Source organism: Dipodomys merriami, unplaced genomic scaffold (genome assembly GCF_024711535.1).
Source record: "Dipodomys merriami isolate MVZ:Mamm:240054 unplaced genomic scaffold, mDipMer1.0.p SCAF_652, whole genome shotgun sequence".
Lineage (NCBI taxonomy): Eukaryota > Metazoa > Chordata > Mammalia > Rodentia > Heteromyidae > Dipodomys > Dipodomys merriami.
In genome coordinates, this window is record NW_027206238.1 from 44,577 (window position 1) to 60,689 (window position 16,113).

General features: G+C 50.1%; 1 long non-coding RNA gene across 1 annotated transcript; it reads left to right on the top strand.

The window, feature by feature from the left end:
• Positions 1-2,852: 2,852 nt before the first annotated feature.
• Positions 2,853-6,641, top strand: LOC138815585 (uncharacterized). The gene is made up of 3 exons (XR_011368398.1): positions 2,853-3,685; positions 4,712-4,805; positions 6,125-6,641. It is a non-coding gene; the product is annotated as an uncharacterized lncRNA (long non-coding RNA).
• Positions 6,642-16,113: the final 9,472 nt, after the last annotated feature.

A 16,113-nucleotide genomic window follows, 5' to 3' on the forward strand; every position in this document is an offset into this window, starting at 1 on the left:
GGGTGGAGCTGAGGGGAGATTCCATCCCTGGGGAAGGTACTGGGGTTGGGGGAGTGTGCTGAGCTGAGGTGATAATGCAATTGCCATGGCCTGGTAGCCTTAGAGCCCAGTCAGGGCTGTGATTGCATCTAAGGGTAGGGGGCATGGCCTAAGGGAGGAGTGGGCATGGCCAAGTGGAGGAGGGGGTGGGGCCCTGGGGTACACTGTGATGGCAGCAATGGGGGGAGAGTAGGCATGCCTGTGTGGTGGCCCAGGAGTGGAGCGGGGGCAGAGAGAGAAAGAGCAGAGAGAAGAGCAAGCACAAGCACAAGGGGAAGCCGTTCCAGTGGCTGGCGGCTGCTGCAAACAAAGTGCAGTCCTGGACAGGAGCACAGAGCACCTGGAGCCAGCAAGGCAGGCACATCACTGCGGGCAGCCCCACAGGGCATGGCGGCCATGGCTGCCCTGAATCTGAGGTCCTGGCACGGGAAGCACGGTGGTGGCTTCTGTGGTGGAGGCAGCGGAAGCAGGCAGCTGAGGCAGAGGTGGTGGTGGTGGTGATGGCAGCTGAGGCAGGGGTGGCAGAAAGCACAGCCCCGTGCAGGTGCCCCCGACCCCTCCCAGCAGAACCGAGTTTCAAATATGGCTCTGCCTGCTCTGATAGGCGGCCCCTTAAGCAATCTCCCAGCAGAGATGGTGGGTCCCTGCCTGGCATGAGGCCCGACCTGGTCCCTGCCCTTGGTCCTTGCACTCCGGGCCTGGATGCACCCAGAACTATTGCCTACAGCTTCTCCCAGCAGCACGCGTGAGTGGCTGCCCCATGGGACCACACCTGTTGACTCCCACACCCAGCGAACCTCCTCACTCCCTCCCCCGCAGACCCAGACCCCCGCCTCCAGCCTACTCTCTCCCATCCTTCCTGCACCTCCTCTGCACCCCACAGTCCACCCTGGCTCTGCCACAAATGTGCCCCAGGAGAGGGGGGTGGGTGTCACCCAAGGATCCCACCCCAATTCCTAGCAGCCAGTGTGCCAGGAAAAGGGCAGATACAGGGATTGGTGAGGAGAGAGCACCACAGAAACCCTGGCCTAGAGCAGTGGAAGCCACATCTGCACCCTTCCTCTCCCTGGTGGGAACCTAGTGGCTTTAGTCAGATGTGGGGAGGAGCACCTCCACACCTGCCTTCTCGGGTCTTTTCCTTTTTGCTGGGGGTGGGGGGTGTTGGATGCAGGGGATAGGCCCCCCTTGCTGTGTGAGCCCTTGTCTTCTGTGCTAGGTCACCCTTTCACCTGAGGAGGGTCCCAGAAGAACCCATTAGGGAGGTGAGGGCACAGGGGTTCAGAGGGTGACTATCTGGGAGGAACACACCCCCTCTGATACACACACACCTATCCTGCCCCCCCCAGTACTCACAGGGTGATCACATTTCCCAGCATTGAGAGCTTCTGCTGGTATTCCTGGTCCTTCTGGTCTCCTAGTCCTCCCCAAGAATCCGCCAGTTAGCCCAGAAGCATCTAGGCTGGAAGTAGGCAATCCATCCATGTATGTAGCCTTTAAGACCCCATCAAATTCCCTAACAATGCTCCCACCCCAAGTCAGACACCTCTCTGGAGGCACCAGAACTGCCTGATTTGTTTTTGTCCGGGCTCTGAGGAGTCACTTGTCTCGGGATTCCTTCACCTAGTGTCCGGGCCTAGGGTTTTGGTGAATGGGGAGTCAAGGCTGGTTGTTCCCAGTGGAAGGGTCTGGCCCTTGGTAAAGCCAGAGGCAGGGTGGTTCTGCATTATTAGAGCAGTGATCCCCTTGGGTGGGAGCCCCTGGTTCTGACAAGGGAACTGCCATGCTCGAGCTTGTACATTGCCCAGATGAGGAACTAAAATACTCAGGAGAGGCACTGCTCTGAATCTCTCTCTCTCTCTCTCTCTCTCTCTCTCTCTCTCTCTCTCTCTCTCTCTCTCTGTGTGTGTGTGTGTGTGTGTATGAGAGAGAGAGAGAGAGAGAGAGAGAGAGAGAGGGAGGGAAGGAGGGAGGGAGGGAGATATCGATCATCTTTTTCCTCGTACAGCCTGACTGTGCTCAGATCAGTGATCAGTTGGCAAATTGCAGGTGCTGCATGGTGAGTCTTTTGTGACCGGTTTAGATGTGTGTGTGTGTGTGTGTGTGTGTGTGTGTGTGTGTGTGTGTGTGTGTGTGTGTGTGTGTGTGTTTGTGTGCGTGTGTGTGTTTGTGTGTGTTGGGAGATTAGGAGATGAGAAAAATGAAAGTATATTTAAGTCATCATGTCTAAAAAGAGCAAAAGCAGTTTATTTGTGTGTATGTGTGTATTTGTTGTTCTTTTTTCATAATGCCCAGTATGAGCTCAGCCACAATTTTTGTTTTCTCCTTCACCATTTCATGGCTCCTTTGGGGAAGGTTTCAGTATATGTTCCTTTCCACCTCTTTCCACCTCCCTCTTCCACTTTCTTGCAGCCACAGTAGCTGCTGGACCTGCATGGACTCCCTAGGAGGCCTGTGTGAACCACAGAACAGAGTGGACACCTGTCCTGTCTTCAGCCAGAAGTCTCGTGAGACCAGTGTGACCACAGCCACACTCTTCCAGCCAGACACTCTGCTCTCATGTGTATAGTTGGAGCTAATTCAAGGGTTGGGAATGTGCCTGCCAAACATAATTAAGGAATGAGATGGGTGGGAGTAGGGCAAGGGCTGTGAAGCTAGGAGTGTCTGGGGAGTGGTGAACGGTGTAACAAGGCAGATGGTTCACCACAACCAAGGATGAGAGGAGAACCTTACCCACGACATTGACGGTGTCTATGGGCATCTGGGCAGAGGGCTCTGGGCCCCCTCTGGTGGCGTGGATTCCCTCCTGGGGCAGTGCATCCATGTGTAGTCCTCCCTAGAGTCCTGCAGTCTCCAATTTGTGTCCCACCTGGGCCGTTTCCAGCTGGACAGTGGTAGGCAAGTTTCCCCTCCTGGAGCCTGTTCGGTATCATACCGTGGCAGTTAGCTAGAGCTCTCTGATTGCCAGTTTCTATAACCTGCTGTAGGCTGTCTGGAAGGAAAAGGGGACCACTGATTTTGGAACCCTTTAAATTTGATTGGGACAAGTGATATGCCACCTTTTCCAGGTTTTTTTTTTCTTGAAGCTGGCAATTTCCACTAATGCCTGGGTTCATGGGTCAAATTACATGAACCAATTCAGCGGTCAGACAGTGAAGTTCAAAGTGGCACACACAGAGTTCCCAAGCCAGATGGTCTCCTGCTATGAATGTCGTGCCTTGACTGCCTTTCTCTGGCAGGTGCTGATTCTTCTACAGCTCTCTCTAGGGTGACCACCACAGTCAAGGATGTCATGGGGAGCAGAGAGTGACCTCACCATCCCCAGCCTGCCAGCTGTGAGCAGAGATGATTTTCAGCACCTGCAATGGACTGTGGGAGATTTAGAGATCCGGGATGCCTCGAGAATCCTTTCTCTGTAACATGAAACTTGGGGCCAGATATAGTGGACCATCCTGTCTGGCCCCACGGAGAGGAAAGGAGGCCACTTGAGCCAGGGGTTCAGCTCACGGCAACCTCATTCACACCTGAGGGGGCATGGAGTGCCACAGAGTTGGTCCGCCACTGGTCAGAGATCTTTGAGAAGATAGGCATCCCAGTGGCCCCAGAATCCAACGAGCACATCGTGGCTCACATCCTGGGAGCCAAAACAGTTAAGTGTGGTGGCATCAGGAGGGTGGGAAGAGGGACGAGGGAGAACTGTGGGAGAGCTACATCAGGCTTTGCCTCCCCCCGCCCTGCCCCAGGATACTTACATGAATTGAATGGGACTTTTCTATAATATTGTCATAGACAGATGCTCATTTAGTAATCCAACAAAGAGTTACAGTATGTGCCATGCTCAAGGAGGTAAGGGAGTGGGGGTCATAGATGATGAAAGGTTCTGGTGCTGGTTCCACAGCACATGAAGAAACCTTGGTTTGAACTGGATGCTGGGGATTCATGCCTGTCATCCTAGCTACTTAGGAGGATGAGATGGGAGGATCAAGGCTTAAGGCCCAGACAGGAAAGACTATAAGACTCTTATCTCCAACTAACAACCAAAAAGAAAATGCCAGAAATGGATGTGTACCTCAAGCTGTAGACTGGTCACCTTGAGTAAAAAGGCTCAAGGACAGCACCCGGGCTCTGAATTCAAGGCCAGGAGTGAGACAAAGGAAGGAAACAGAGAGAGAGGAAGGAAGGATGAAGGGAAAAAAAGAGGAAAGGAAGGAAGAAGGGAGCATGCGAGCCTTGGTTTGGAGTCCCTGGATCAAGAAAGCCAACCACTCACAATCTCTGTGGGTAACATTTCAGAGCCTAAAGCCAGTATGTAGGATTAAGCCACTGACCCTTCAGCAACTTCATGACATCCAGGAGCTGTGTGGTCACCAACTGCAGGGGGAAGCAGCCTCAGGAAGGACCTAGGGCTCAGGGGGGGTCACCAGGTTTCAATTATCCCGGCCCCAGCAAGTTTATTTCCTGGACAGATAATAAGAAATTGTCTAAGGGCTAGGGAGGTGTTGGGATGAGGGAAGAGGTAGGAAGATCCAAGGTCAGGTGTTTCAGGACATTGGAGCCATGACCTTTCCTGACACTACAGACCACCAGTTATAGAGTCTTTGACCCAGCCACACTTCTATTAAGAGTCCTGGAACCTTGGGTTCACCATTGACTGCCTGGCTGTTGTCCACTGCAGGATGCCTGTGCAGTACATCCTTGGGGACCGGGACTTTCGTTGGCTCAATCAGAAGATGACACTCCCGGTGTTTATTCCGCCAACATAGACAGAGGTAAGTGGGCCACTGGCACAGGACAGTCAGGGAATGAGGAAGGAGTGGAGACCTGAGTTACTTCGAGACTTCCTGTAGAGGGCACTAGGACCACGTGACTGCCATTCTCAGAGGCAGAGGTGGGTCTCTTTGCTGGCTCAACCTTTAGTCTACATGGCAGATCTGGGATTCAGAAAGGGCTGACTGAAGGTGGGGCAGGCTTGGATAGAGGCTGGTGGGAAAACAAGAGGCACTGGGCTCTGAGCAGGGTTGTTTCTTTGAGGATACTTACAACCTAGGAACATTCCTGGGATGGACCAGCACTTTTCTTCCAGAGAGAGAGGGACCTAGAGCCCCTCCAGTTGGAGTCCCTGGCAGAGAAATCCTTTCATATTCACATCCTGTGGTTGGATAACTGCAACTCACCTTGCTGCCCAGTGTCAATGCAGGAGAATGAGAGATCCTGAGTCTTTGATAAGGTCAGGGGATCCTCAGTATGAGATTGTACTTCAACATCCTAAGTTGGTGCATGGTCAGTCCCATCTAAGACTGCCATGATGTAGGACATAGAATCTAGAGAATCAGAGCCGGATGGGGTCTGTTCTGGGAGTCCTGAGTATTATGTGTGAACTTTGAGCTCCCGTGTACCAACCTGCTTCCCTTTTTGGGTGGGTCTTTGCTAGAAAAAGCTTGAAACTAAGGACTGGGTTTTATCCCTTGTCTTTGATGATCAAAGCTAGTCCTCTACCATTTGAGCCAAAGCTTCACTTCCAACATTTTTGGGTGTTTAATTGTAGAAAAAAAGTTCTAATGGACTTTGTGCCATGGGTGGAATCCAACTGTAGTCTTCAGATATCAGTCTCCTGAGGGGATAGGATGAAAAGGATGGAAAATTATCTTTGGCCAGGTGCCAGTAGCTCATGGCTGCCATCCTAGGTACTTAGAAGCTGAGATCTGAGCATCATGGTTCAAAGCTATCATGGGCAGGAAAGACCCTGAGATTCTTATCTCCAACGGACCACTTGAAAACTGGAAGTGGTGCTGTGGCTCAAGTAGTAGAGTGCTTGCCTTGAGCTGAAGAACTCAAGGACAGCACCCAGGCCCAGAATTCAAGCCCCACAACTGAAAAAAGAAAGAAAGCAAAATGGTGGAGGTGTGTGTGTGGGAGAGGCTTTGTTTGGGAGACCATCTGCTGGCTTCAATGTATAGACATTTTTAAGAACTCCCCGTTTGCCCCAGTTTGAAGCCAGAGCTTCAAGAGGACTTGGACTGTGGCAGGCAGGGAGTGGGCAAATGGATGCAGGGGTGGGATTATTATGTCTGTATTCTCTCCATTGAAGGACGGATTTGGATGCTGGGTGACAAAGTCTGAAGTGAAGGGTTGAAAGAAGATTGTGGCCTGACGAGGTGAAGCCGGAAGCCGCTGGTGGCTCACAACTGTCATCCTAGCTACTCAGAAGGCTGAAATGTGAAGACCATGGTTCCAAGCCAGCTTGGGCAGAAAAGTCTGTGAAACTTGATGTCCAATGGACCACCAGAGAACAGGATTTGGTGCTGTGGCTCAAGTGGGATATTGCTCACCTTCAGCTGAAGGGCTGAGGGACAGCACCCTGGTGCAGAGTTCAAACCCCATGACCAACTACAAAAAAAGAGGGGGCTAAGTTTTCCACATAGCAGTATGTACATTAAGAACTGCCATGTTGGACTATGATACATTCCAGATATGTGAGAGGCTTACTGGTTTTTCTATAGTAGGTCTGATGTCGGTAGTGCCACCTTCTTGAGGGTAGGATGTGATCCTAATTGAGACAGTTCATGGGTCTGTACTCAGGGACTGCCAAAGCCTTGGGCTGTCCGTGTGTGTGTGTGTGTGTGTGTGTGTGTGTGTGTGTGTGTGTGTGTGTGCATGTGTGTGTATTTCTGTGTCTGTGTCTATGTGTGTGTGTGTTTGGAGTTAGAGGATCTGGGCCTTGAACTCAGGGTCTAGGTGCTGTTCCTGAGCTTCTGTGATCAAAGCTTTTGCTCTGACACTTGAGCCATAGCTCCACCTCTAGATTTTTGGTGGTTCACTGTAGATAAGAGCCTCACAGTCTTTCCAGAATGGGCTGGCTTTGAACTGTGATCTTCAAACATCAGCCTCCTGAGTAGCATGGAAGACAAACATGAACCACCCCTGCAGGTTGTGTGTGTGTATGTGTGTGTGTGTGTGTGTGTGTGTGTATGTGAGTGTGGAAGTGGGCTGTAACAAGGAGCAGTGGACCCTTTGGTAACTTCTGCGTGCTTTCTGTGGTGGGTACATGGACTTTGTGGCTGAGGTCTGGGGACCTGAAAGGGTGAGATGCTTGATGGGGATTCAGCACTGCTAAATTATAAGACCAAGGGATTTGTATGTCCTGGAGCTGTCTACTTCCTTGGGCCTGGTTGGTGGCAGAAGGAGCTTAGGAGGACCTGGGGGTGGAGCCCACAGGGGGTGGCTCCCCAGGGGGACAAAGAGCATGGCCAGCACTTAGTAAGGATGAGAGCCCTGTTAATATGGAGCACACTTTCATGGTTCAGACTTTGGGTCTTATCATGATGTCTGATGGGTGAGGCCAACCCTATTTTAAATGTTGAGCTGTGATCTTCAGATCTTAGCCTCCTGAGTAGCTAGGATTATTGGCATGAGCCTCTGGCACCAGGGCTTCTGATTCTTTTTGGTATATTAGGGTTTGAATTCAAGGCTTTAGACTTGCTAGTCAGGTCTTCTAACATGCGAGCCAAGACTTTCTGTCTTGGGCATTTCTGAGATAGAGTCTCAATATATGCTCAGGCTGGTCTGCATCGGGATTCCTCACTGTTACCTTTCTGGCCAGACCCTGGTTATAAGAAAATGAATTCACTCTATGTCTATATCGCTTTGCTGGGGTGTCATTTCGAGGAGTGGGGGCAGTGTGAAGAGGAAAGACCCCAGAACTGCCACCTCCTGGGGGACATTTGTTCTTGTGACAGAGCCAAGTCATTGCTGTGTATGACGAGGAAGCCGCCATCAGACTGACCTGGAACAATGCTCAAATGTATGTAGGCTGTTGAAGTATCAAACCCACCCATGTCTGCTTCCCACTCACAAGGGGGTGCAGTGCAGGTGGTCCAGCACTTGCCCTAGGGGATTATAAGTGGATGGTGGTGGTCAGGTGTCGGTGGTTCCTGCACATCATCCTGGCTATTGGGGAGGCTGAGGTCTGATGGACGTGACTCAAAGCCAGCCAGGACAGGAGCGTCTGTGAGATTCTTATCTCCCATAAAGCAACAACCACCCCACAACACACACAAATCCAGATGTGGTGCTGTGGCTCAAGTGGTAGAGCCTCATCCTTGAGTAAAAGAAGCTCAGGGATGACAATCAGGCCCTGAATCCAAGCCCTAGGACTCACAAAAAATAATGAAATAAATGAAGAATGGGCGTCTGTTACCTTACTACCAAAAAGGATGGATTCAGTCTTCTCTCTGGTACTTGTATCCAAAGATAATGGGCTTCTCTTGATGTTCCTCTAAACTTCTCCTTCTCTCCATTATCTTTCCAGGCTTCAGTTGAAGGATAGAATTCAGATCATTCCACTCAATGTGACCTTGTGTACCCTCCCCTGCCCGCCTTCCTTGGGGTGGGGAGCCTGGTTGTACTCACCACAGGGAGGATAAGGAACCAGAGAGATAGAGTAGGTATCCCCAAAACTTACACACACACACACACACACACACACACACACACACACACATACTCACCCAGGCCAATTCAGACTAGCTTTTCCAAAGACACTTCATCTCCTTGGATTAACTGACCTAGGAGAGGAACTTGATCCCCTGTAAATGACTATTTTAACTAGGGCTCGCTACTTGACATGAGATAAAAAGAAGCTCAAAAGAAAGGCTTTGGTGCCAGTCACTGCCACGCCTACTCCGGCGGAGTCTGCTTAGCATGGAACACCTACTTTCAGACCTGAGAATGGGGCTTCACAGAAGCCTACCTCTGAGAATGGACTTCACCGAAGTCTACCTCAGAGAATGGGGCTTCAAAGAGGCCTACCTCCTGGAAAGGCTGGCAAGCCCCTGGGAAAGATGTGTTTCTGTTCCTGTTTTTCTTTTCTTCGCTGTATAGGAGTGCCTATTAATCTTTTACTGTTCCTGCTGTTTGTTCTACTTACTCATGCTCAACGTTCCCTTATTCAGGGCTCTTTCTTGGAAGTGTTGATGACTCCAACATCTGATGAGTGTCGTAAGAATATGACTAACTCACCAGAGTTAAGTGCTACCCTAAAAGCCCCTCTTATGGAGGCTATTAGACAAGTCATAAGTAAATATAAAAGTATTGGGGGTTTCATGACGTCACTTCAGCAGAAGGAATTGTTTGTAAGAGATTTACAAGAAGCTGTCGGCACGGCTAAAACAAAAAGAGTGCATGGCTATTGGAGACTTCCCTTTAATCCTAAAACATATACAATAGACCCATATAGATATCCTGTAGATAAGAAAGATGTAGAGGGATATTTAGACCAAAAGCTAAATAAGATTCCTAAAAGGTTGGTAGATGGAAGGTGGCAATGACTTATCAAAAGAAAACGGTGGAATCCTCCATTATCTAGAGGACCCCAAAGACTTCCCTCAGATCCATAGCCTTTTACAGGTGTGTATGATAAGGATGGCAACCGTTGGGTAAACTACTTAGGAGAAAGAACTTCCTATTACTCTCTATTTGCTGAGAGACTTGCTAGCTCTAGTGCTTATTATAAAAAAAAAAAAAGAAACAAGAAAGATCTTATGAGACAGTTAAGGCCTCTATGAAAAAGAGTAAAAAATTTTGTGAATGGGTTACAGAGAAGACACTATGAGCTTAAATTTGATATATGGCCAGATTTAACTAAGTATACTGAATATCATGATTTTTGGCCACAAATTGGGGACCCTCTAAAGAATGGCAAAGAAGCACAATTGCTTAGAAAAGATTTAAAACACATAAAGTACAAAACTAAACAAAAATAATAATAAAGTACTAGAGTTCATGCCTTTCTGTCCAGCACTTTGCCCATATGCTCTGGTTAATGGTTAATAGGTGATAAACATAAAAACCAATTGTATTTCTTAAAAATAGAGATAAAGCCGAAAACAAGTGCCTATCGTCATAACTCGTCATCCAAAAAACAAGATCAGGCGACCAGCTGGTGACCACCCAAGAACGAAGCCTTGCAACAAGATTGTGTAACTTTTTGCCCTTTCTCATGGAGACTTTTGCTATAAAAGCTTGTTATCCTCTGCAATAAATCACACTCAGCATTCACTCCTCTTGTGTGTGAGTTGTTTGTTTGCCATCTCCCCACCTGTTCCAGTTACCTCCACCAGGTGTCCTCCGTCGTCCCGACAGAGCCGGTCCGTGGCACTGGCTCAGGCTCACACCTGACATCCTGGCTTCTTGGGAGGCAGACATCTCAGGATCAAAGATTGCAGCCAGCCATAAGCTGGAAAGCTGGTGAGACTCTTCTCTCCATGGAACCACCAAAAAGTCAGAAGTGTAGCTGTGGCTCACGTGGTAAAGCACCAGCCTTGAGCTCAAAAACTCACAGACGCAGCTCCCAGATCCTCAGTTCAAGCCCACCAAAGAAATGGACCCATGTTGTTGCCCCCAGATTGCCTGGGCCTCGAGTGCCCTCTCACGGAGTGTGATACAGAACCAGTCCCTGGGTAGTGTATCAGAGCCTTCAGAAATTGGGTGGTAAAAGCCAGACCTTCCCCTTCATCTGCTTTCAACCCACACCAGCAGGAAGGGAGAGCGTGACAAGGCCAACATCCTGCAGAGGAGAGAAGACCCCACTCTGCCAGGGTGATTGGAGCAGGCTTCTTAGAAGCAGCACTTGAAAAGGGGTCTTGCTTAACAAGGAGTTTCTGACAGGAAGCACACAGAGCAAAGGTGCTGTACATAAAGAACAACATAGAGGAGCATGTTCACTTTCAGCCATAGCTGCTGCTGAGAAACTCAGTACAGATGTGCAAGACTGTCCTGAGACACGCCTGAGGGGTTACAGAAGAACAGCTATCCAGGGTTGGGATTGTGTCTTAGCAGTAGTGGGCTCGACTAGCACACAGGAAACCCTGGGTTCTATTCCTAGGTCCCACATACACAGAAAAAGCTGGAAGTGGCACCGTGGCTCAGGTGGAAGAGCACTGGCTTCGACCAAAAGAAGCTTGTGTATAGCACCTAAACCCCGAGGTATAGCCCTTAGACTGTCAACATAAAACAGCACTCCAAGAGTCCTTGGTGACAGGTGGATGGCTATGCCCTGTAGCTCTTAGTAGATCCATCCATTTTTATGTGTCTCCTTCTTTGACAGAGGGGAGCTGGACACTCCTTCTGCCCTGGCATCCCCTGGACCCAGTTATCAGCAACCCTCCCAACATCCACCACGACATGGAACAGCTGGCCCCAGAAATCCTCAGATACCGGTTGGGTGGGGCAGGGGGATACAGGGCAGGCCCCAGAAGTCCTAGTGGGTCTGATCTGCCCCAGATGACCATGCTTTCCAGAGGAGGTAGATGGGAGGTTAGAGAGGAGTAGTGATATGGAAGGGGCACTTTAATGCCTATGGCCCTACCCAGATTCTGAGCCTCCCTTTGCTGTCCCTAAGGGATCTAGAGGAGTGACTAGGTGGGAGTGTCTAGAGGAGGACTAGTTGGAAATTCTAAAGTCTGAGACACCATAAACCATGCGCTGATGGCTCATGGCTGTCATCCTGGCTACTCGGGAGTATCTTGTTTCCCCAACACAGGCAGGAATGTCCCAGGAGAGTATCATCTCCAATCTCCAACCAGAAGTGGCACCATGGCTCAAATGGTAGAGCACTGGCCTTGAGCAAAAATCATCATCAGGGACAGTACCCAAGCCCTGAGTTTAAGACCCTCAACCAAAAAAAAAAAAAAAAAAAACCAAGAAAGAAAGACACCCCTTGCCCTTGCCTGCAAGAGATGGTGAAGGAGTGGGTTTGCTGTGGTTGGGGACCAGGTGCTGGCCTCAGGGTACAGACATTTCTAACTGCCCAGTTTTGCCCAAGGGTGAAGTTACAGCATGGTGGGCTTTGCCTTACCAAGAACTCCAGAGGTCGTGGCCTTTCTTAGGCAAGGAGTGGCGAATGGGAATAGGGGTGGGAGGGTAGTGTCAATTATATTCTCCCCATCCATGGCAGAATGGTTTTGTATGCTGGTGTCAAAGTCTGAAGGGAAGGGCTGCATGTAGTTTGTGGCCTGACAAGGTGGGTTTACCCTGGGTGTGAGAAGGTGACTGAAGCCAGGCGTTGCCAGTGGCTCACAACTGTAATCCTAGTTACTCAGGAGGCTGAGATCTGAGGATCGAGTTTCAAAGCTAGCTTGGGCAGGAAAATCTGTGAGACTTTATCTCCAGTGAACCACCAGAAAACCGGAAGTGGCACTGTGGCTCCAGTGGTAGAGCGTGCACCTTCAACTGAAGAGCTGAGGGACTGCGTACAAGCCCAAAGTTCAAACCCCATGAGCAACAAATAAAAATAAGATAGCTGAGTATTCTACATAGCGGTGTGTACAGTAGGAAATGGCATGCTGTGTCATGAGCCATTCCAGACATGTGAGAGTTTCTGAGTTTTGTCTACAGTTGGTCTGAGGGTGGTAGTGCCATCTTCTCAAGGGTTGGGATGTTAAGGTGCTCAGGGACTGCTGAGGCCTTGGGCTACCCATGGTGTGTGTGTGTGTGTGTGTGTGTGTGTGTGTGTGTGTGTGTGTGTGTGTGTGTGTGTGTGTGTGTGTGCGCGTGCGTGTGCGTGTGTGCGTGTGCGTGTGTGTGTGTATTTTTCCCTCATCTTTCTCTGTCCCCTTCATTGGTGCCTGTTTGCCTCTTTCTGACTTCAGTTGGTGCCCTTCCTGCACAGCAACCTTGCCTTTAGCCCCCTACCAGGGTCTACAATGAGTCTTAAATTGCCAGAGACCTGCATATTCCAGCTTTTCTTTGGGGCCCAAGTCTGGTCATACATGTCTTTGGCCACCTCCAGGGGATTCTGGGTTAGCAGGGCAGGCTGGCATAGGTTCTCCCCTGACAACAGGGTGAGGGGGGCGAGGGCTCATTCATGTGATGTCCTGTACTTTTTCTCAGTTGGGCTTCTGGCTGCATGTCCCTTCCTGTAGGCTGGTAGTGGAGCTGGGGAAGGGTGGTTGCCAGTGGCTCTGGCCAACTCAAGCATGATAGCTGACTGAAGGCCGCCCAACCAAGGATCTTCTGGGGCTACATGGGAGGTGAGGCCATGGTGGCTTGGAAGTATCTGTCAGTGTCTAGGAAATGTCAATGTACCTTACCACAGGAAAGTATCTTCCAGCCCCAGCTGGGCCTCTCTAGGTCCTTCTAGACAATTCCAGATGCCCAGAATACAGAGGCACAGGCTTTAGATTCCATGGCCAGGGAACTGGGAGATGAGAGACTGGTATGGCCAATACCTCAATGTTCTGGGGCATTAGCCTTGATCTGGCTATGCCCCCCTTGTGTATGTTCACTTGTTAATCCAGTGCTGGCCACACACCAGCCTCTTGTGGCAGTGCTGTGGAAGTGGCAGGAGTGGAAATGAGATCTAGGATAACCAAAATCTGGATGTATGGCCTGTGGGGATGGGGATGGCAAAGGGTGTCTATTAAGAAAAAATATCTCAGAGCTGGAACTCAGGGCGTAGGCACTGTCCCTGAGCTAACACTGTACCACTTGAGCCACAGCTCACCTTTCAACCTTTTTACTAGTTTAGTGGAGAGAAGAGTCTAGTGGACTTTCCTGCCTGGGCTGGCTTCAAGCTGCCATCTTGAGAGCTCAGCTTCTGAGTAGCTGGGGTTGATGGTATGAGCCATTGGCAACTGCTAAAGATGTTACCATGTGTATGTGTGTGTCCGTGCACATGTAAGTGTGTGTGTGTGTGTGTGTGTGTGTGTGTGTGTGTGTGTGTGTGTGTGTGTGTGTGTGTGTGTGTTTACCAGGGCTTGAACTCAGATCCTCGGAGGTATCCATTAGCTTGTTTGCACAAGGTTGGTGCTGTACCACTTGAACTAGGGTAGCTCTGCTTTCCAGTGTTTTTGGTGATTCATTGGAGAGAAGAGTCTGCCAAGGCTAGCTTTGAATCTTGATTGATCCTCAGGTGTCACTCTTGAGTAGCTAGGATTACAGACATGAGCCACTGGCATCTAGCTACAAGGATGTCTTCTCATACTCTCTTCTGTTCTAACACATTGTCTACTTGCCCTTGCCTAGATCCTCTGACCTCCACATCAGCTCCCAACAGCCCCTGACTGTGTGGAGAACATAAAGCTCAAACTTGATCCTATTTCTTTGTCCTCAGGGGAGGGAATGTTTCCTCTGAAGCCTGGGTTAGGAGGGGTAGCTGCAGCTGCGTACTCAGCTGGGAGAGAGGTACTCTGTTTTAGCCAAGAAGGAAAGTGTGGCCAGATGCTACTAGCTGATGCTGTCCTATTCCTAGCTCCTCAGGAGGCTGAGATGTGAGGATTACCATTCAGAGCCAGTCCAGCTAGAAAAGTGTGTGAGACTCCCTTCTGCAAATAACCACCCAAAAGCTGGAAGAAAAGCTGTGGCTCAACTGGTAGAGTGGTAGCCTTGAATGGAAAAACTGAGGGACAGATCCCAGGCCCTGAGTTCAAGCCCTAGCACAAAGATGCATGGGTATGCATGCACACATGCACATGCTCACACACATACACACAGACGCACACACAGAGACACACACAGACACACACACACACACAGAAGAAGGTGTTAATGATGAGCTGAGCTAGAACTGGGGGCACTCCTGAGGCATAGTCATAGTAAACTCTCAAAGTAGATCAAGTGGTTTCTCCATAAGTCCTTCTTGGGCCAAGTGGGTCTGGGCCATGGCAGGAAGTTCCATGGAATCTGCCCCTCCATCCGTGCACGGGGCCACAGGACCAAGGGAAGGACACTATGGATGCTCCTTTGTAGTCAGTCCAAGATTGAAGACCTTCATCTGTCCCCAAGCAGTGGAGAGGAAAGCAGGGCTCCGAGCCCTGTGACTCCTGGGATAGCGACTGCTACAAGCATCAGCCAGCCAGCTGTGGATTCCTGAGCCTACAAGTCTTTCATGAGCCCAACTCAACACCTGCCCAAGGTGTGCCTGACAGAGTCGCAAACTTGTGATACCCGCATGAGTAGGCATTACCTGCTGTGCCATCTTGCAGCTCCTGGCCCTCCTGGCCCAGAACCATGGTCTGAGACATTGGTTTACTGCTCAGATGCACACTGTACCCATGACTGATGCCGTTCTGATGACCAGGCTGATGACCTCCATGCCCGAAGGCGGGACCCTTCTCTGATACTGTGGCCCGTTCCATACACAAAGGCCGTCAAAGAGACTGCTCTGAAGACACCTAGACATTGGGAGACCCGACTCTCAGGGACCCATTGGAAAGTACTCTGCCTAGAGTCACAGAGTGAGCTACAAGCAGGTGTTGATCATGGGGCTCAAACTCTGGGCCTGGGCACTGTAGCTCAGCTCTTCAGCTTACCACTTGAGCCACAGCGTGTCCTCCAGTTTTCTGATGGTTCCTTGGAGATCAGAGTCTCCTGGACTTTCTTCCAGGGCTGGATTTGAACCACGATCCTCTGATCTCAGCTTCCTGAGGATCTAGGAGGACATGTAAGAGCCACATGCACTTAGCTGATCTGGCCATTCACCACAGTGGGCTAGGAGCTTCTTAAAGCTTTTCTTTATTTTTTTTCTGTGCCAGTACTGGGGTTTGAACTCAGTTTGAGCCCTGGTCTCTTAACTTTTTCTCAAGCTGGCACTTTACCACTTGAGCCACATTTCCATTTCTGTCTTTTGGTAGTTCATTGGCAAGAAAAGAGTCTCACCAACTTTTTTCTCCTGAGCTGTATTTGACCCACTATATCTGACCTCAGTCTCCTGGATAGCTAGTATTTACAGGGGTTGAGCCACTGATGGCTAGAAACTTTTCTTAAGAAAAAGTTCTTCCCTGCATTTGCCCTGACTCTTCCATGCAAAGGAGGCCTCTGAGGGTCAGGAGCTGTGAAAAATAGGCTTCCAGCCACTGAAAATGGCTGGGGTCCATGGTGAAAAGCCAAGCTAATCTTCCCTCTGGGCCCCATTCTGGGTCCCCACCCTCTGCCCTACCTGTGATTCAAGTACAAACCTTGACCCAGCCTTGAATGTCCTGCCAGACTTGTCTGAAGCCACAGAACCTTCATTCCACCCACACCACCGGCTCTACACCATACCTCAGGACCTTTGCCCATGCTGTACCTTCTGCCTGAGGC